The following is a 21,938-nucleotide window of genomic DNA, read 5'->3' on the forward strand; positions in this document are numbered from 1 at the left end:
CAGTTTATTCTCTTTCTTTCTTCCAGTACAAGCCCAGCCTGCAGTCTGAAAAGCCTCAGTCTTGCAGAAAGCATTTCCCTTTGTACTGCAGCAAGTCTTCTAATTTCAATAAATACAACTAGCAGCAAAAAAAAAAAAAAAAAAAAAATCATTTCACTTTATCTACTTGACAGACAATCCAAAAGCACATATAACTGAAAATGAATTTAAAAACATTAAAAATAAAACAAACAATTACCACAGTATTCCATTAATAATATGTATGATGTTTTAATAAAACTAGTCATTTGTCAATAATATTTTACAATTGTTTTTTAATGTTCTTTTGTTACCCACTGAGCATAACAATGTCACTATCTGCAGCTAGAAATATCTATATAAATAAAAATGTTAAATAGTTTGGACAAAATCGCTAATCTCAGAAACCACTGAACCGATTGCTTTCAAATTTGGACACAACCTTCATTTCGCATACAGGAAGGTTCTTCTGTACTTACATTATAGATATGTCACACCTGTGACAGGTAAAATAGGTTTAAAGATTTTTTTCCAGAAGACAGCGACATCTGCTGGACGTAAGCGCCATCTGTTACACCTTACACTAACACACGCTACACTAATCTTTTCGCCAGTCCAGGTCCACGTTTCACTTCCATTTTAACACATTCGCGCACTTTTTTCGCCGGAAGATCACTATTTCCTTTACAGATAAAATACACCCACCACCCTCCTCACACCCCCCACACACATGCCAAATTGATTTACTTCCCAGGCCCTCACAACACACACAAAACCTGACAGAAGTCCGGGAGGCTCCAGCGGGGGGGGGGGGGGGGGGGGGGGGGGGGGCCAGGACCGGTCCGGGACACATCTCCTGCACTACGGCCGTCAGCTGCCAGCAATCAACATGGCGCCGATGGCCCTTTCCCTTACTATGCCACTCGGGGACACCAATGGCAGCAGTAGCCCATGTGACATAGTAAGGGCGAGGGCCCCTCGGCACCATTTTCAGGACTGGCAGCTGGCGGCCCTTTGCCCTTACTATGTCAGAGGACCTACCGCTGCCATTGCTCCACCCCACTGACATAGTAAGGGCAAAGGGTCTTCGGAACCCGTTTCAGTGCTCGCAGCCGACGGACCAACGCCAATACATCGCTCCCGGACCGTTCCTGAACACCCGCTCCACCGACTGACATTTTTATCAGGTCTCGGGGGGTCTGGAGGGTGGGGGTGGTAATGAATTTATTGCAAACATCTTGGGGAGGGGTCACGAGGGGGGGGACAGGTTTCATTCATTCAGCAACTCTGGGAGGCAGGGGGTGGGCTACTGTTTTTCGCAGGGCTGGGGGGGGGGGGGGCAGGAGAGTGTGGGGTGGTTAGTTTAAGAGAACTTTTCTCATAGGGTTGTTTTTTGGGGGAAGGGGGAGGTTCACACAGAAATACATACACTAAACTTGCACGAACAAATTTGGGAGTGCAAATTTGGTTAGGCACTCCCCTATTTGGTTACACAACGCGCACAGATGCCCAGGGACAGACCACATGCAGCACCAACAATTTTAATTTCCCAGGTCTTGGGGGGGGGGGAGGAGGGTGGGGGGTTATTATTTGATTTAAAGGGTTGGGATTGGGGAGGTTCCCACAGAAATAGAAAGACAAAGGTTTTCTGATCTGAAGGGTAGGCAGTAGGCAGGGGGAGGTGACAGTGAGGGGAGGGAGAATGAGGGGGGAGGTGAGTGTGAGGGGAGAGAGTTGGAGTGGGGACAGGGGAGGGAAGGGGGGGGTGAGTGACCAAGGGGGAGGAGGATGAGTGACTGAGGTAAATGAGCAAGGGGGAGGGAGGGTAAAGAACCTGACTGCCACTGCAACGCGTGGCCGGGTACCGCTAGTTGTAAATAAATTCCTCCACCTCTTACCAAAAGAGAGAAGAGTAGCTTTTGCCATTCTTGGGATGAATGTGCTGCACAATAGGTTGACACACAGTTAAACGCAGCAAACCTCCGGTCTCTCTTCTCCTGCTAGTAATCAAGAGGAAAGAAATTGGCCAGCACAGCAGAACCCAAGCATAAGGCTGGCACTGCACATATAATCCATATTCCTTTAATTGCAGAAACAGAAACAAGCGAACTGGCAAGTAGGAGCACTGCTGGAAAACTAAGCACACACACACGAAAAAGAAGCCTTCCACCTGGGAGAAGATACAGCTTCACAGGGAACTTATTCTGTGTCACAAAATCAGAAAAGCAAACAGAAAAATGGTTGCCTTAGCAAACGTTTGAAACTTTTAAGGCTCAAAGACACAGCACGGTACAGTAAAGCTTCGCCACCTCTGTTTAGGGTTTTTAGACTGGATAATTGCAGTCAAAATAGTGCAGATAAAGCTCACAGCAAAGCGACAACCTTCACCCATACCCTTGTGGTCTTGTGGAATGTATTCTTAGCATACAAACACCAATATACACAAAAAAAGAACTACACCTCACATACTGAACGGAATAGCACTCAGAAAAACAGTGTTACTCGCTCACGAGGTTCATGCATGGGCTAATTCAAGCCTTTTCCTACGGGCCACTACATGCGTTTGATACACACAATGTAACGTTTCTGTGTAAATATCAAAGGAGGAAATGTGCTCAGCAGCTATGATGGGTGCAATTTTTCATTATAATCACACAGATTTCTATTTAGTAATGTGCTGTGTTCCCACTCATCACCTTTAAAAAAATAAATAAAATGAACGCCCCCTTCCCTCGCACACACACAAAAAAAAAAAAAAAAAATTCAAAACCTGAAGTATTTTCCAACAGAAAAGCATGCAGAAAAGCCAAGTATGCACCAGCCTCCGCCACCTCATTTTGCATGCAAGAGGCAGTGGCACCACTGCCAGGATCAGACAGAAGAAAAGTAGCTTCTCCCACAAAATGAAACAGTTGAGAATATGCACACTCTCTCGGTCCACCTTTTCTTTTAGTTAGGTGTTCTTTCCTTAAGAACTACAAAAGTCCATAAAGAGGAAGGATCAGAGATTTATTTCAGTGCAAGAAGAGAAATATGGATGCCTTGAACAGAGGTTTTCATTTGCTTTAATGAACAATTTCCAAGCGTGAAAATCATCTGCACACTGAGTGAATCAGGCACTTAAGCCTCCTGCCTGCTAAAGTGACAAGGAATCGGTCCAAATCAACAGAACAACAACATGGCTGCCTGCCGACAGAGGTGAACGGCAGCAGAAAATAATTAAACAGATGATAAAGTCCTAAAGCCGATACTACCAAAAACGGAAATAAGTCGGAGGATGCAACTGTCTACTCCCATTTTACATCTTTCCTAGCCTTTGTTGTAGACATCAGCTCGTCACCATTTTCCAAGGACATAATTTCCATGATCCTGACTCAGCACCGGAGTGAAAAGAGGAATTCAGACCTCCTGGACAGCTGACAGATCACATGACCTTCACTTCATTAACACTTAATAAAAAGGACAAACACTATTCTATCATTTGTACCTGTACTCTCTGCTACTCCCAGTATAACCACAACCTAAGAGATGCACTCACCTCCCAAAGCAGAGGGAATGCTGCTCGGATAAAGCAGGAGCTGGGAGCACATCTATGTCTGAGCTCCCTGAAGACACCCAGGAGATAAGCACACGCTACCTCACAGATATCTTCACTTCAATCTACTTAAATTACACAATTTGTAAAACAGTCTAAGTACTGTCTGATTTTATATACAAAAGGTCCTTTTTCAGAAAAGAGAAACATCGGTAGACTCTACAAAATGGGGAGAGTTTAGACCAACATTTTTCTATTTAAACTACCATCAATGGTCTACAAATGAGCCCCCAAATACCTTTAATAATAATAATAATTAGTCTAGGACGACTGCTGGGTGTCCCACCTAATAAATGCAATCCAGGATCAACAAGCTTTCTTGTATCAAATTATTCTGAAAACAGTTTACCAAATGTGTGTGATCCCAGTAAATAATTGCAATAGATGTAAAACAAATGAGTTCTCAAAACAGACCCTTTTAATCTTATTAACAAGAATGAAATAATTGAGAGCTACAGGTAGGGGGGGGTATTTATTGTAAGTTTTAAAACGTGGCCCTTATTTTCTGTCACTATTCTCTGAATTCATTCATTTCATAAAGGTCTTTTGAGCTTCCTAAAATCTTTTGCTTTTGGGTGCCCTTCACTATACCGATAGGTGTAAAACATAAAGTCATTATGAACCTGTACTTCATCCTTAGGGACCTTTGTTTTCGGCTTTTTATTGTTCTTTACTTTTCTCGTGAATTTATCAGGGTTTAATTATGACAAGAACAAAAACAGGAGAAAATAAGTTGAAAAAAATTGACTCATTTTTCCAGGTAGACATAGGAATTGTGGGCAGAAGCCAGGACAATAAAGCATTACTAAGCAGACTCTCTTACTCAGCAGCATCCCCTTCTTTACCCCATCCCCTGTCTAGCATGTCTGTACCTCTCTCTCTCCCCTCCACCCCACTGCCTGCACGGCAACAGCATTCATTCATCCTTCCTGGTGGTGCCGCCAGGCTTCTCCTCTCCTTCAGCTTCCAGGCTCCGCAGCGCTGCACGTCTGCTTTCCTGCAGGGCCAGGGAGCCTGCCAGGAAGTGCGCCTGGTGGACAGGGCCCGTTTCAAATGCATTCATGGCAGCAGACAGCAGCAGGCACTTTGGCTGCTTAGGGGGTGAGGAGGCGGGACTTAAAACACAGCATGCACTTTAGCCTACAGCGGCTGGAGGCCTTGAAATGCTGCATCTGCAGCTCTGAAGCAGCTTTTTAATCATCCTAAAATCCGGGTGAATGTTGGTTTAAATGGTCTCCTTTGGAAAAATCCAGGAATTTATGCATAAAAAATTTATGCATAAAAAAACCAGTTAAAACTGCATCCTGAAGTAAGAAATATACATTCCTTAAAGATAATTTAAATACAATAAAATGTGCTAATTTCAAATTAAGGAAATTTAACAAAAGAAAAAAATTGTGGGCATTTCATTCGTGAAAAAATATTTCATTATTTAACCTCTGAGGAAAAAAACATATACCCAAAATGAGTGGGAACTTGTTGTGTAATTCAGCAAAACTTAATATACATGCCATTTCAATTTAGCCAACACTTGAGAAATGTTAACATCTTCTTCAAGTATTTTACTTCTAGTGCTTAAAATACCTATATCAACTCAGCCTTACCTCCTTTATCATAAATTTAAATGATGAGAACTACTTTACAAAAGATGAACTTCCCTGCATTACCAGATTAACAACACCTAGCAAGAATGCCAATAAAATATATGAGTGGTTGTGACTGAACGTATGGACTTCAAAACTTCCAAATGAAAACAGTTTAGGGCAACAAATAAACAGAAGTGGCACAATCAGACAGGAAGAAATACATGAATGAACCTCTCAACAGTACCAGTTATTCCAAATCAAAAGTCACAATCCTAATCCCTCAAGGGACTCCATGTTCAAGCTGCATCTCATTTTGTGTGTTCTCAATATTAGGACCAAAATTCTGTATTCTACACAGACTGCGATACAGAACATGTTGGGCACAAGCTTCCAAAAAATCACACAGGTCCCCTTCTTCGGAAGTGGCCTGCAATAAATCCAGGTTCTCGCCAGCACTATTAAGGCTCCTAGAAAGCCGCACTGCAGAATATAAATTCCAGGCCAGCCTGCAGGTTTTAGGGCACGTCGGAATTTGAATCACATTTTTTTAAAGAAGGTGTAGAGACAACGGCAGCTAGCGTGGTACTAAGGAGTTGATCTTACAACAAGACTGAAACAAATAAAGAATCATTCCTTGCTGAGAGGAGAAGATCCGATTAGTCTTTCAAGGAATTATTTGGGGCATAACCTTAACTTTCAAAGTTTCTCCAGTCTCAAGACATATTCCTGCTACTGCACTAAAAGGATACTTCTTATCTGCATAACAGCCACACCTTGATCTAACCTGCAGGATGTACCACCCACTCTCACATTTGACATGGATCTCTGTTTATTTGCCTATTTTCCCAGCAACCACATGAGGTTAAAAATATATGGGGCTTCTGAGGGAAAATGCCAATTCCACAGGCAAGCAATCACGAGGAACAGGTATATTGGGATATGATTCTGAGATTAATTTTGGCATTTAAACCTCACTTTTTTTTTTTTTTTAAATCAGCATGGACTGGCCACTTAGATATGGAGAATGATTCAAACCCTACTCATCTTCTGTGAAAGGCAATAAAAAAAACAACAAAAGTGAGCTGCATATCTAAAAACAGAAAAATAGCATAATTCATTAAAACATTCCTAGTCCCCAACATAATCATCTCAAATGAAATGATATCCCAAAATATGTTCCTTAAAGAAAGAAAAATGAATACGTTCTATCAGAGGTATCAGCATTTCTAAATGTGGATCGGATGTACTGATTTAGAAAACTTAACTAGATCCTCCTTACCCATTGTACCTGTAGGATTTAACTGCATCTGCATACATTAAAAACCATCAGTAGTTTATAATTTACTCCACTATTTTCTTCAAAAAATAAATACCAAATGTATATTACACAAGGAAAGAGAAACAATGTTATAACTTTGTTAAAAATTTGCACACAAATAGATTGTCGTCTGCATCAACACTAAGCAATATAAAAAAAAAAAAAAGCAGAATCCCAAGCAAGGTAAACTTAACTAGGACACCTATAGAACAGCATTTGCTACACTGCTTATATGGGGGAAAAGGCACGATTATTACTGCAGTATTAAACATGCTGGGAAAACCTGCAACACCTGTAACCTGGATGACAAAAGTAGGCCACCGAGTACACATTTGATGTGTCGATGAAAATGCTGACACCCTGAACATACATACAGGTCAGCTGGTAAGTGCATTTTCTGTTCAGAATTTGAGCAATATGACTAACACAGCTCATTGTTTTTGGGAATAGTCTGTCCCTGTTACTTGGAAAAGAAACACACAAAAATGTAAAAGGTATGTCTTGCTCCAACAAGAACCATGATATCACATGATGCCCATACTAAAGTAATGAGTATAGCCTGCACAATAGGGCTGATGCAGTAAAATGTACTCAGTGAAGCGCACATGAACTTTACTGCTGAAGTAGCAAAGAATTTCTTGCACAAAAAAATAGTCGTACAACAATGCATGTGCAGGTCAGTGCCATCTGAAGCAAATTCCATGTTAATGATGGCATTAGAGATCGGCCCATCACGGGAAATTTCGTTTTCCCACGGTTTGGGCCGAATTTATTTCGTATGCCCTTGAAACAATGCCCGAAACCCACCCCCTGAACCGCAACGAAATAGGAAATATCGTCTATTTCCTATTGGGCATTATCTCCCAATGCCTCGTGTTTTCTTAGCACTGGAAACTTAACTCCCAGTCAGAGGCGGAGTAACATGTCCAGGGCTAATATCAGTCCAATGACAGGACTCAGCAGGATTTTATGGGTGCTAAATATTTTTGTGTACATTTTCTTAATTTCACATGCATTAGCATAACTTACTTCAGTGGGAATTAAAATTCTTTTTAGCTTGTACATTAAGAAACTGTGCTCTGAAACTCAGCACATGGTTTCAGCACTCAACTTATTACATTGGTAACAAAGGTAGCCCCCCCCCCCCATAAGCAATACAGGGCAGTATTGGCTATTATGAAAGTTTAGAATACTAGCACTGAACTCCCAATGCAGAAAACGTGTCCTTGACTCTATGCTAGATTAGCAGTATGTGATGTCTGGCTCAGCAGAGAGAAGTCTGAGCAACATAACCTTTATAAAAAAAAAAAAAAAACAACCCAGACATGTTAAATAAAAATGCACAGTAAATATAGAGTATCTGCTTGATTTGTGCTCTTTGCAGCTCCTAAACCCTACTACTATTTTTTCCTATGGTGGAGCATTGGGTGCAATATACTTTGGCCAAAAGTGTCTAGGTTCCAAGCATTAACCCAAATCACCAATCTGCAACTAGGCTTACAGTATGGCTAGCTACTGCATTTTGCTCTTGGAATCAACAGCTATGTGGAGATTCTGCAAATCCTGCAGTATTGCTATGGATTTCCTTGCAACTTGGTCATTCCAGCTACAATCAATAAGCTGAGAAAGAGCTAGCTGAAACACAAAATCGTAATGATCTCCTTGTAGGCTTTGCCCTAAAACAATTTGATACATTAAGAACTAGAAATAGCAGTGCTGATAGTAAAACAGGCGTCTAGAGATTCTCAGGTCAACGTATGGTGTTAAATACCTTTTAGATTGAAGACTGCTCCTAGAGCACACGAATTCCCCTAGATACACGCTCACGTTGGCATCATCATAACAACACACTTGCCCTATAGAAATTACATGCTTTATACAAAGCACCCATTACATTTAATAAAAACAAACATGTTTACCTGGACTTGGAAGAACAATAAAACCTACGCATACACACCACCACACAGAAACCTCGACTGACGAGTTCAACTACCATCAGACTAATCTAGAATCAGAGGAAACCTCAAAGACCACAGAAGTCAAACCCTACGCAAATATTTTAACCGTCGAGATAGAAGTTGGATTATTTATTTTCTCCTGCATGAAGGAGAAAGCCCATTTTGTTGACAGTAACATAAAGCGAGACGAGCACCGCTTGGAGGGAGGGACCCACCAAGACAGCCACTGCCTTTCCTACCACTCGTGCATGCCCTTCCCTCATCTCAGATTCTAGCCGCACACCGCTTCGGTTTCAGGTAAATGAGTATTTCAAATAACCACATTTATTGGTTGATGTGCCAGCCCGGCCAAAGAGACCCTCCGACACAGGTTTCAAACAAAACGAGACAGCCACAGGGCGCGGAATCCTTCCAGATCGAGGGAGGGAGGGAGGCAGTCGGCACGGATTTTTGACATACAGAAATGTTTAAGACTGAGCGCAGTTTGGGATTATAAAACAATGCACTGGGATGCAGTTGGCATTCGCCAGCTTTCGCAGGCCTGGGTGGGATCCCCGGCGCTTTCCTACCCCGGATCCTGCAGCAGGAGCCGATGTGCCCCGGTGAAGATCCTTAACTTTTTTTTTTTTTTTTGCCTCCCGCCCCCCTCCACAAAGGCGGCTCGTGCGGACCCCCAGCCAAAGCCCCCCGCGTGCGCTCTCCGCTTTATTTCAGTGGCTTTCGCCGGGGCTGAGGGAAGGCATCGACTGACGATGGAAAGGGGGGCGTAAAGGCTGCCAAAGCCCCAGCACATCCCACCCACTGGGAACGAGGAGAAGGGAAGCGTCGGCGCGCGTTCACTCCCATCCTCGCCAGCGCCGCCGGGGAGTCGGGCAGGCTCCAGGCTGGAAAGGGAAAGCCGCCTTTGGTCCCATCAGGAGACGGAGAAAATGGAGGGTGGGAGAGAGGAAAGAAAAAGAAGCGGCGGCGCGTGTTCCATGTTGCCACTCACCGTGCCTGCCCAGCCCCTGCTGCTGCTGCTGTCGCCGCCGCCTTCTTGTCCGGCTCCCGGCGCACCTCACGCCGGCTGCGGCCGCTGCACTGCCCCTCTCGCACTCCCTCTCCAGCTGCCGCTCAGGGCGAGTCGGGCAGCGCCGCCCGGGCTGCAGAGCGCTCACTTCCGGTCCGGCCCCCGGCGCCCGGCTCCCAACCAATCACCGGCCGGGGGAGCGGGAAGCCCCGCCCACCGCTCCCTCCATTCATACGGTCCCGGCGCCGCTCCCGGGATCAGCGCTGCACTGGCTCGCTCGGAGGCCCCCCCAAATTAGTTATTATTGTCCTGTTGTTTCATCCTTAGAAGCCTTCCGCCTGCCTCTCTCTTTTGCAATGTCTGCACCTCTATCCTCCGAAGGCATATCACTCCAATGAGAATGGAAAAATACATCTTGTTTAAAAAATTAAAATAGACTTTTCATACCCCCAGTTCGTCAAAACACTTGACACTTCTTGTCCTAATAGCCTGGATCGTGCCTTATTATTATTTTGTTTTTGTTCAACTGATAACCTAAAAGAATGGCATCTTTTCTATCAAAATGTATGATGATATCTCCATGACACCACAACAGTATTCTGTGTGATGCTGCACAAGATACTAATTTTACTGCAGTACAACAATCAACAATCATTTAAAGACAATATTTCTGTAGTGGTCACATTTGTGCATATAGTAATAAATACCTCTATTGTAGCCAGTGCCAAATAGAGGCCAGTAACAAACGGATGAGTCCAGTCTCAATATTGTGATAGAGTAATATGACTAAGTAATACATTTCGGTGAACGCTATGCAGAAACAACTTGTAGTTGTCTATGCTGCTTCAAATTATAGGTAGGTTTTTATTGTATGCATTTGTGTGCTGATCAAACTTTGCCTCTGCTAATTCAGATGTCATTTATCTGTTACAAATATTTAAAGCTATAATAGCTAGGTCAGGGTCATTATGCATTGGTTTGTGGGTTTGTGGACCCTTGGCCCGAGGGGAGGAGCCCCACAGGTCCACACCATCGAGAAGCAAGGTCAGGCACAGCGGGAGCTCTGGGTGAAACTGGAGAGGTCCCGAGGAGCAGAGTAAAAAACCCAGCAAGAACATAAGAACATAAGAACATGCCATACTGGGTCAGACCAAGGGTCCATCAAGCCCAGCATCCTGTTTCCAACAGTGGCCAATCCAGGCCATAAGAACCTGACAAGTACCCAAAAACTAAGTCTATTCCATGTAACCAATGCTAATGGCAGTGGCTATTCTCTAAGTGAACTTAATAGCAGGTAATGGACTTCTCCTCCAAGAACTTATCCAATCCTTTTTTAAACACAGCTATATTAACTGCACTAACCACATCCTCCGGCAACAAATTCCAGAGTCTAATTGTGCGTTGAGTAAAAAAGAACTTTCTCCGATTAGTTTTAAATGTGCCCCATGCTAACTTCATGGAGTGCCCCCTAGTCTTTCTACTATCCGAAAGAGTAAATAACCGATTCACATCTACCTGTTCTAGACCTCTCATGATTTTAAACACCTCTATCATATCCCCCCTCAGTCGTCTCTTCTCCAAGCTGAAAAGTCCTAACCTCTTTAGTCTTTCCTCATAGGAGAGTTGTTCCATTCCCCTTATCATTTTGGTAGCCCTTCTCTGTACCTTCTCCATCGCAATTATATCTTTTTTGAGATGGGGCGACCAGAATTGTACACAGTATTCAAGGTGCGGTCTCACCATGGAGCGATACAGAGGCATTATGACATTTTCCGTTTTATTCAGCATTCCCTTTCTAATAATTCCCAACATTCTGTTTGCTTTTTTGACTGCCGCAGCACACTGTACCGACGATTTCAATGTGTTATCCACTATGACACCTAGATCTCTTTCTTGGGTTGTAGCACCTAATATGGAACCCAACATTGTGTAATTATAGCATGGGTTATTTTTCCCTATATGCATCACCTTGCACTTATCCACATTAAATTTCATCTGCCATTTGGATGCCCAATTTTCCAGTCTCACAAGGTCTTCCTGCAATTTATCACAATCTGCTTGTGATTTAACTACTCTGAACAATTTTGTGTCATCTGCAAATTTGATTATCTCACTCGTCATATTTCTTTCCAGATCATTTATAAATATATTGAAAAGTAAGGGACCCAATACAGATCCCTGAGGCACTCCACTGTCCACTCCCTTCCACTGAGAAAATTGCCCATTTAGTCCTACTCTCTGTTTCCTGTCTTTTAGCCAGTTTGCAATCCACGAAAGGACATCGCCACCTATCCCATGACTTTTTACTTTTCCTAGAAGCCTCTCATGAGGAACTTTGTCAAACGCCTTCTGAAAATCCAAGTATACTATATCTACTGGTTCACCTTTATCCACATGTTTATTAACTCCTTCAAAAAAGTGAAGCAGATTTGTGAGGCAAGACTTGCCCTGAGTAAAGCCATGCTGACTTTGTTCCATTAAACCAGAGCTTTCCAAACTTTTCATGTTGGTGACACACTTTTTAGACAAACAATTTCGTGACACAGTAATTCAGTCTACCAGCAAACCAGAAGTTAAAGGTTAAACGAACAAAATGTATTTCAACAATTTATGTATGTTTCCTTAAATATATACATAAATAAAATGTTTCACAACACAACCTATCTCATAATAAATATTTGCAGGCTTCCACTTCCTCCATGCTGATCTCGTACATTGTGAGATCGGCATAGAGAAAGTGCTACTCTTGCACATTCCCAAAGATTACATGTGCCAATCACTAAAAGTAATTTTTTTTTTTACCTTTGCTGTCTGATCTTAGTTTTCTAATCGGTTGGTCACAGGCTTTTTTTCCACCTTTCCTTTCTTGTTTTTTTGCCAATTCCTTTTACAGGGTCTTTTTTTCTATTTCTTTTCTCTCCATCTGTCTTCCCTCAAACACACAATCAGGTTCTCATTCACATGCAATCTCATACATCCACAGCTCTCACTCTCACATGCCTCTCTTTCATACATACATACATACTGTCTCTCTCGTGCACATGCTGTCTCACTCTCACACACACAGGCTCTCTCACTCCTACATGCTCTCTTGCTCAAGCACAGGCTCTCACTGGCACATGCTGTCCCTCTGCACGGGTTGCCGAAGGATGGGCTCTTCAGAGGCCCTGATCTTCCCTGGCCGTGACATGGGATCTGCAGCGGCCCTGCTATCGGGTTTCCTCCTCTTCTCGGGCTGCCGCGACGTGGGATCCGCAGCGGCCCTGCTATCGGGTTTCCTCCTCTTCTCGGGCCGTCGCGACGTGGGATCCGCAACGGCCCATTAATGCTGCTCTTCTTCTGTACGCAGCAGATGCTCCTCCTCCTTCCTGCCCACGCGGCTCCGGCAACGTTTTTCTTCCAGGGCTGCACAGGCAGGAAGGAGGAGGAGTGAACGTGACCCTTTTCTTCGGGCCGTGGTGATGTAAGCTCCACCACTGCCCGCCGATCTTCCTGCTATAATTCCCTGCTTCCGCCGGCCCTGTGGACCGGGCGACACACCTCCACACTACAGGCGACACACTAATGTGTCCCGACACACACTTTGGAAAGCTCTGCATTAAACCATGCCTTTCTATATGTTCTGTGATTTTGATGTTTAGAACACTTTCCACTATTTTTCCTGGCACTGAAGTCAGGCTAACCGGTCTGTAGTTTCCCGGATCGCCCCTGGAGCCCTTTTTAAATATTGGGGTTACATTTGCTATCCTCCAGTCTTCAGGTACAATGGATGATTTTAATGATAAGTTACAAATTTTTACTAATAGGTCTGAAATTTCATTTTTTAGTTCCTTCAGAACTCTGGGGTGTATACCATCCGGTCCAGGTGATTTACTACTCTTCAGTTTGTCAATCAGGCCTACCACATCTTCTAGGTTCACCGTGATTTGATTCAGTCCATCTGAATCATTACCCATGAAAACCTTCTCCATTACGGGTACCTCCCCAAAATCCTCTTCAGTAAACACCGAAGCAAAGACCTCCACAGTAAGTAGGTGGGTTGGAGATCAGTATCTGGACAGAGACCTCCGAAGGGGATGGCGCTAGGCAGGCCCATGGAGTGGGAAGCACGAGACAGGACGTGCAGGAGGTATTCCGTAGAAGCACCCCCGAGGGGAGGAGCTGCACAGTGAAGGAGGTATTGATGCGATGACATAGGCCAACCCGCAGAGTGGGGAAGCCCGAGTCAGGTCTCCAGATGATGATGTAGACCAGCCCGAGGAGCAGGAGGTGCCGGCAGTGACCAGTGGTAGAATCAAGGGTACTGCCCCGAGGAGCGGGGAAGCACTGACAGTCCCAAGTGAAGAACGTAGACACTGCCCCGAGGAGCGGGGAAACACTGACAAGCTCAGTATAGAATATAGGCACTACCCCGAGGAGTGGGGAAGCACAGAGATAGAACTCCCAAGTGGTGAATGCGTTCCCAGTGGTGGCCCCGAGGAGCAGGGATCCAGCAAGATAGGACTTCTGGAAGGTGCAGGGCCAACCCGAGGAGCGGGGGAAGCCAAGATACAGATTCCCTGTAGAGTGCACACGCTGGCCCCCGAGGAGCGGGTACCAGGCAGGTTCCAGAGTCCAAGAAAGTCCGGTAGCATCACCACAGGAACAACGGAGACAGGCGCTCATAGAGTAGTAATGGAACTTGTTGCCAAGTCGGCTAGCTGAGGGTGAAGGTGGAACTTAAGAACCTGATCCAATGACATCATCAATCAGGGGCACCCCCGAGATTCCCGCCGAAGCGACTTCAAAAGAGGGCCCGGTGGTGCACACGTGCACCTATGAAGGCCTGGAGTTGGCGTGGGTGGCGTCTCGACCGCCATGAGAAGCCATGGGGATCACGGCGACAGAGACTAGCCCGCACCGCGAACAGGCCTGGAGAGGGAAGCAGGATGGTGCAGTACGTAAGTAGATGCGGTCACAACCCTTTGCGACCGACGGTCATAACACATTAGAGGCATCCCAATTTTCCAGACCAAAGATGAGAGCACACTGCAGTGGAAGGTATTAGTCTGCACTAATTAAGGGGCAGATGTACTATCGTGCGGTCAGGCTAGCGCACAAGTTAGCCTATAATTGGAAGTGCGTTTTGGACCCACTAGGCTAACACCCGATGCAAAAATGGATTAGCGTGTCCATAATGTGCATGCAAACACACTCGTAGCTAATAGTTCTCATCACATGTAAATGCCATATAATTGAGACTATTAGCTATTGCTCCCAATTCAAAAAATCACCATTCGCCCAATGCGCACGTTTTTACAAGCAAGAATTAACACCAGTCCCAGAACTGGTGTTAAGTCTTTGCGCATATCAAAGGCTCAAAAAAAGCAGAAATTATAGCTTTTCTGTGGTTCCTCCAACGTTTCAAGTCAGGTTAGGAAAATGGACGCGCTGTGCGTGGGTTAGGAAAACAGATGCTCATTAATTGAGAGTTCATTTTCCTAACCCGCGCACAGCCACAGCTCCTTTATGCTTGATGTCATGGATGTGCTAGGACGCACAATTTATCCCTAGTGCATCCTATTTAGTGCAGCTGCTCATTCGCCTATTGCATCAGGCACCCAGGAGGGGGGATGTGCACATGTTGAAAAAACATGCACCCAGTTTGGACACATGCTTTTTCGCGTTTGAAATTGCATCAGGCCATAAGTGCACATTGATTTGCTCTTGCTATTTTACTTATCTAGAAAGTATTGTAATACCAGACTGACCGGTCAGAAACCAAAGTTCTAAAAGAGCATACAGCTGATAACACTGAAAGAAATACATTATTTGCAGAAGGTCTGAAATCTTTCCATCATCTTGTCAAAAGTGTGAAATACAGGGAAAGTAGGAACATGATACAAGATCTAAGTTAAGTAGACCATGCAACTATGCCTGTTGGACCCTGGCTTCCAGCTCTCACTTGTCTGAGATAGTCTCAGCATCTTATAAATAATATCCTTATAGTGAATATTTCTATACAATTAATATTGTAAGTGATGCTCATACTATCAGTGTACTCAACACAGATGATATTTAGCTGAGTGGCAAAGCTTTCTATCACTCTTCTCTCCCTCGTTACCTCTCCTAGAGGTATTATCTGGATAATTTGCTGGTAAGTTATTTGCCAGCAAAGCCACTTTGATCCTCCCAACAGGGGTTACTGCAGGTCCTTCCACTGACTGTAGTAAGGTTAGAATCAACTCTTACTTCGCATCTAATTTATTGAACTATACGCCAATAATATTCTGTTTTATTTTCCTTTAAAATCATCATGGTCCATGACATTTCTTATTCTTTCAGCCTTCAAGACCTGGCTATTACAGAAAAGACTCTCATTGAATCTAAGTATTTATTTATTTATTTATTTATTTAATTAATTAACAGTTTTTAATATACCGACGTTCGTATGGCACATCACGCCGGTTTACAAGTAACTCAATTAAAGGAGGAATTACAATGAACAGGGGGCCGGGGATGGGATCTGAGATGATGATAGTGGGTTGTCCTCCACATTTTCAGTCCAAGATTCCATTATATTTGACAATCGTATGCTCCACATCACACATAATGATCAAAATCTGGGCTTATTATTGGATCCAATACTTTCAATGAAACCTCAGATTAAATTGGTTGTTCAGGCTTTCTTCACAAAAATGCAACTCCTGTGTCATATTAAGCCATTTTTAAACCCACATGATTTCTGTACAATTCTCCAAGCTTTAAGACTTACTTTGATTATTGTAATTCTTTGTATACTATAAAACCATTACATTTAACACAAAATTCAGCTGCTTGCCTGTTAACTGGAACACAAATCAATGAGCATCTATCCCCTGTTCTTCAATCACTGCACTGGTTCCCAATCACCTATCAGATTCAATACAAATTAGCAACAATCATATTCAACCTATTAAATAATATCTGCTTACCCTGGATAAGCTCTATGCTGCACATCTACACTCCAGTCAGAGCATTGTGCTCTTGCCCTCAAGACCTACTTGACATACCCTCCCATAGAGCTGCACATCTAGATATTACTCGGGAGAGGATGTGTTCAATTGCTGAGCCTACCCTGTGGAATTCAGTTCCCCTATCCATCCACAATACAAGCAACCAGTGGGAGCACTGAGAGGAGAAGATCATCTTGCTGGAGGCTGAAGAGGCTTGGTAAGTATTGCTCTGTGAAAAATTTTAGAACTTAAAAATTTTGGGGGAGAGGTAAAATATTGGGGTATATTCTTTAGTGTGTGTGTGTGTTTAAAAACAAAGGCAAGCCAAAAGGTAGGTAAAGGCTTATAGTTTGTGGGGTGTTTTTTAAATAGAAAGCTAGCCAGAAGGTAGGAAAAAGCTTAGAGTTTGTGAGTTTGTTATAAAAAGCTAACCAAAAGGTAGGTAAAAGCTTAGAACTTGTGTGTTTGTTATAAAAAGCTAGCCAAACGGTAGGAAGAAAAAGCTTAGAGTTTGTGTGTTTGTTATAGAAAGCTAGTCAAAAGGTAGGAAAAAACTTGTGTGTGTTTGTCTTTCTCTCTCTTCCACCACCCCTAGCTAATCATTTGATTTATAAGCAGGAGACACTTTCACATTAAAAGTTAATCAGCATTTTATCTAAAACACAGGAATGTCCCTGTCCTTATCAAGAGTTTAACTATCCCATTGCAGGTCACTAAAGGATTAATAGTGAATATACTACAAAATCTAAAGGACTCTTATTTACATTCTCCTATTCCCTTAGCAACCTAAACTTAACTAAGAATTCAACAAAATTAAGATGAAGGCAGCAAACCAGCAGCAAGGTGGGGGAGGGGGCTTCCAGTCTTTTGCATCAAATCTGACATATATTTTTTTTCCCATTGTGAGAGGTTATATGTGTGCACCTGGTGCAAACAGCTCTGGGTTGTCAGAGAACAAGTCTAATCTCTGGAGGCTAGAGTGGCAAACCTGGAGGAGCTGAGGCAGACAGACAGGTTTATAGATGAGATCTTCAGGGACATAGTAGCCAAGTCCCAACTCCATTCTGGCAGCCCTGGTGCTGCCTTGGAGGAGGAAGTTCTCATGGTCAGAGAGCATCAACCTGGTGTGGCAGGAAGTGATCCTGTGGAAAGGACCTGCTCTCCAGGTGATGTACCTTTCTCTTGCACCAAGAATGTGTCTCCAGGGATGCTGCCCAGGAGGGAAGGGTTAGATCGACCATCATAGCTGGTGATTCAGTTATTAGGAATGTAGATAGCTAGGTGGCTGGTGGGCATGAGGATCACCTGGAAACATGCCTGCCTGGTGTGAAGGTGGCGGACCTCATGCATCACCTAGATAAGATTTAGACAGTGTTAGGGAGGAGCCGGCTATCATGGAACATGTGGGCATCAACGACATAGGAAAATGTGGGAGGGAGGTTCTGGAAGCCAAATTTAGGCTTTTAGAAAGCTGAAATCCAGAAACTCAAGGGTAACATTCTCTGAAATGCCCCCTCTTCCACACACAGGTCTTCAGAGGCAGGAAGAGCTCCAGAGTCTCAATGCATAGATGAGATGATGGTGCAAGATAGAGGGATTCAATTTTGTAAGGAACTGGGGAACCTTTTGGGGAAGAGGGAGTCTTTTCCAAAGGGATAAGCTCCACCTTAACCAGGGTGGAAACAGATGCTAACCTTTAAAAAGGAGATCGAGCAGCATTTAAACTAGAACAAAGGAGAAAGCTGACAGTCGCTCAGCAGTGCATGGTTCGGAGGGAGGTATCTTTGAAGGATACTAATGAAGCAGGAGAGTTAGGGCATCCCAACAGAGAGGTTCCAATAAAAGCAAAAGTAGTCCATGTGCTTATAAGTAAAGTATCATGTGAGATAAAGCATTCCAAATTATCCCTCTCAACTGAAATGTCTGTATGCCAATGCTAGAAGTCTAAGAAGATGGGAAGGTGTATACGAGCAGTGAATGATGAGATAGACTTAATTGGCATCTCAGAGACATGGTGGATGGAGGATAACCAATGGGATAGTGCTATACCAGGGTACAAAATATCTTGCAACTATAGGGAGGAGCAACTTGGTGGTAATGATGGGGGGAGGGGGGGTGCTTTATGTCCAGGATGGCATAAAGTCCAGCAGGATAAGGATCCTGCAAGAGACTAAATGTACAGTCTAATCTTTATGGGTAGAGATGCAATGTGTGCTGGGAAAGAGTCCACCTGGCCAAAATGATGAGACGGATGATGAAATGCTAAGAGAAATTAGGGAAACTAACCAAATTGGTGGTACAGTAATAATGGGAGATTTCAGTTACCCCAATATTAACTGGGTATTGCAAATGTCCCTTCCCGATGCCTTCACTCCGCCTACCTTTCTTTCCTGGCACCTCCTCTTGTTGTTGATGGATGCCTGGCTGCCGCGTGTCTGCCTGATGTCCTCTCCAGCATCCCCAGACCGGCTTGGACGCTGCCTCCCACCATGCTCCGCCTGGCCCTCACTCTTATTTCCTACTTGGTGCGAATCTCAGGGACGTCCCCCTGTGATGACGTCACGCTACCCAGATATTTAAAGCCTACTTTGTTTGCTAGCCTTTGAGTTAGCAAGGGAATTCCTTACAGATGGGATTCGCTCTCCGTACCCAGCTACTCTGCCTCCAATCTACCATTGGACTCTTAAAGCTAATGGGGTACCCGCTCCTCGGGGGCCTCACTTGCTTTTCAGGTCGCTATCAGGAAACTGGTACTTGCTCCTCGAGGGCCCATGTTCCCTGACTCGCTGCCTGCTCCTACCTTCTCTACTGCCTGGAAGGATTCGCTATCTTCAACACCAGTGAGTACTACCATCTTCACCTCAGAGCTGTTCCCTGGAACCAGGTACTCGCTTCTCGAGGGCCTGCCTCCGTTCCAGCCCTGGTGCCATCTCCTATGTGGAACCGCTGTGTGAGTACATCACCTTCAAGCCTCTCAGCTCTCAGGGATCAGGTACTCACTCCTCGAGGGCCTGCTCTCCCTATCCTGGGGTTCTCCATACTGGGGCTTAGTGCATATTCCACTGTACTCATTATTCTCAGTTCTTTCCACTACAGCACTGCTACCGGAGGAGTCGCTGTTCCAGCGCCTGAGGGATACTAGCCCACCCGGGCTACTTCAACTACTCACCACTGCCACCTCTGGTGGCTTCACCACATTGTTTAATAAAAGATCAATCTCTGTGTTTGTGTGTCCTCAGCTGGGCCTTACCTGTGGCCCCTCACGGGGCCTCCCCCCATGGGTGTGGTTAGCTGCCACAGTTTCCAAGGGTCCACCCAAACCTCACTAATTATAACACTGGGTAAGTGAAACATCAGGGCATGCTAGAGAGATAAAGTTCCTGGATGGAATAAATGACAGCTTTATGTAACTATTGGTTTAGGAACTGATGAGAGAGGGAGCTATTTTAGATCTAATTCTTAGTGGAGCACAGGATTTGGTGAGTGAGGTAACAGTGGTGGGGCCACTTGGCAATAGTGATCATAACATCATCAAATTTGAATTAATGATTGGAAGGGGGACTATAAGTAAATCCAAGTTTCTAGCACTAAACTTTCAAAAGGGAAACTTTGATAAAATGTGTAAAACAGAAAAAAAAACTAAAAGGTGCAGTTACAAAGGTTAAGAGTGTACAACAGGCATAGACATTGTTAAAAAAAAATACCACCGTATAAACACAGTCCAGATGTATTCCACACATTAAGAAAGGTGGAAGGAAAGTCAAACAATTGCCAGTATGGTTAAAAGGTGAGGTGAAAGAGGCTATTTTAGCCAAAAGATCTTCCTTCAAAAATTGGAAGAAGGATCCTTCTGAAGAAAATAGGAAAAAGCATACACATTGGCAAGTTAAATGTAAAACATTGATAAGACAGGCTAAAAGTGAATTTGAAAAGAAGTTGGCCATAAAGGCAAAAACTCATAATAAAAACTTTAAAAATATATCTGAAGCAGGAAACCTGCAAGGAAATCGGTTGGACCATTAGATGATCCAGGGGTTAAAGGGGCATCATGCACAAATCGGTACACAATCTTGCCCCAATCGACCTAACTCACCAAGTTCGCCCTAATAATCCCACTAGGCCAATGAGAAGAGCTTATCAAGGCACTCTCTTCGTCCCTCAAGCAAAAACATCGCTAAAGATCAGGGCCTTCTCTACCTCAGGACCCACTCAATGGAATAATCTCCCTTCGGACCTCAGACAAGATCCTTGCCCAATATCCTTAAAAAAAAAATTAAAAACATGGTTATTCAACCTTGCATTTCCAGAATCTACCTTTTAATTAATCACATTCTTTCTTTCAATGCTTTAGGACATTTATGAATATGCATTGTATATATTTTTCACTGGTCAGTTAAAACATCAACTGTGTGTTTGCCTAGTTTATTATAATGTATGTTCTTAGTTCCATGTATCGCCGTACGGGCAGTTTTCTTGTTCCTTGTAAACCGGTTTGATTTGTATTTAATGCAAGAAGATCTGTATATAAAAACCAAAAATAAATAAATAAATAAATAAATTTAGGGAAGATAAGGCCATCGCAGAAAGACTAAATTCATTCTTTGCTTCAGTGTTTACTAAGGAGGATATTGGGGAGATACTTGTTGCGAAGACGGTTTTCAAGGGTGATGATTCAGATGAACTGAACTAAATTACGGTGAATCTGGAAGATGTAATAGACCAGACTGAAAAACTGAAGAGCAGCAAATCACCTGGACCTGGGTGATATACATCCTGTAAGAACTCAAAAATGACATTTCAGACCTATTACAAGTAATTTGTAACCTATCATTAAAATCATCCATTGTACCTGAAGACTGGAAGGCAGCCAATGTAACTCTGATATATAAAAAGGGCTCCAGAGGTGATCCGGGAAACTATAGACCGGTGATCCTGAATTCAGTGATGGGAAAAATTGTGGTAACTATTGTAAAGAATATAATCACAGAACATATAGATAGACATGATTTAATGGGACACTGCCAGCATGGATTTACCTAATTTATCGCCTCACAAATCTGCTACATTTTTTTTTGAAGGAGTGAATCAGCATGTAGATAAAAGTGAACCAGTAGATTTGTGTATTTGGATTTTCAGAAGGCGTTTGACAAAGTCCCTCATGAGAGGCTTCTAAGAAAACTAAAAAGTCATGGAATAGGTGTAGATGTTGTTTTGTGGATTGCAAACTGGTTAAAAATAGGAAACACAGAGTAGGATTAAATGGTCTATTTTCACAGTGGAAAAAGGAAAACAATGGAGTGCTTCAATGATCTGTACTTAGACCAGTGCTTTTTAATATATTTCTAAATGATCTGGAAAGAAGTATGACGAGTGAGGTGATCAAATTTTCAGATGACCCAAAATTATTCAGAATAGTTAAATCACAAGTGGATTGTGATAAATTGCTGGAGGACCTTGCAAGACTGGAAGTTTGGGCGTTT

General features: G+C 43.5%; 1 protein-coding gene across 5 annotated transcripts in view; it reads right to left on the minus strand.

Annotated features, from left to right (window-relative positions):
- Nucleotides 1–9,610, minus strand: part of RAPH1 (Ras association (RalGDS/AF-6) and pleckstrin homology domains 1) — a 360,831-nt gene extending 351,221 nt beyond the window's left edge. For 4 of the 5 annotated variants that reach the window (XM_029606311.1, XM_029606310.1, XM_029606309.1 and 1 more), the window contains exon 1: nucleotides 9,467–9,607. The gene's annotated coding sequence lies outside the window, so the exon portion shown is untranslated. Of the gene's footprint in view, nucleotides 1–9,466 lie in introns of all 5 variants that reach the window. The other variant, XM_029606314.1, reaches the window with a different exon arrangement.
- Nucleotides 9,611–21,938: the final 12,328 nt, after the last annotated feature.

Source organism: Rhinatrema bivittatum, chromosome 6 (genome assembly GCF_901001135.1).
Source record: "Rhinatrema bivittatum chromosome 6, aRhiBiv1.1, whole genome shotgun sequence".
Taxonomy (NCBI): Eukaryota; Metazoa; Chordata; class Amphibia; order Gymnophiona; family Rhinatrematidae; genus Rhinatrema; species Rhinatrema bivittatum.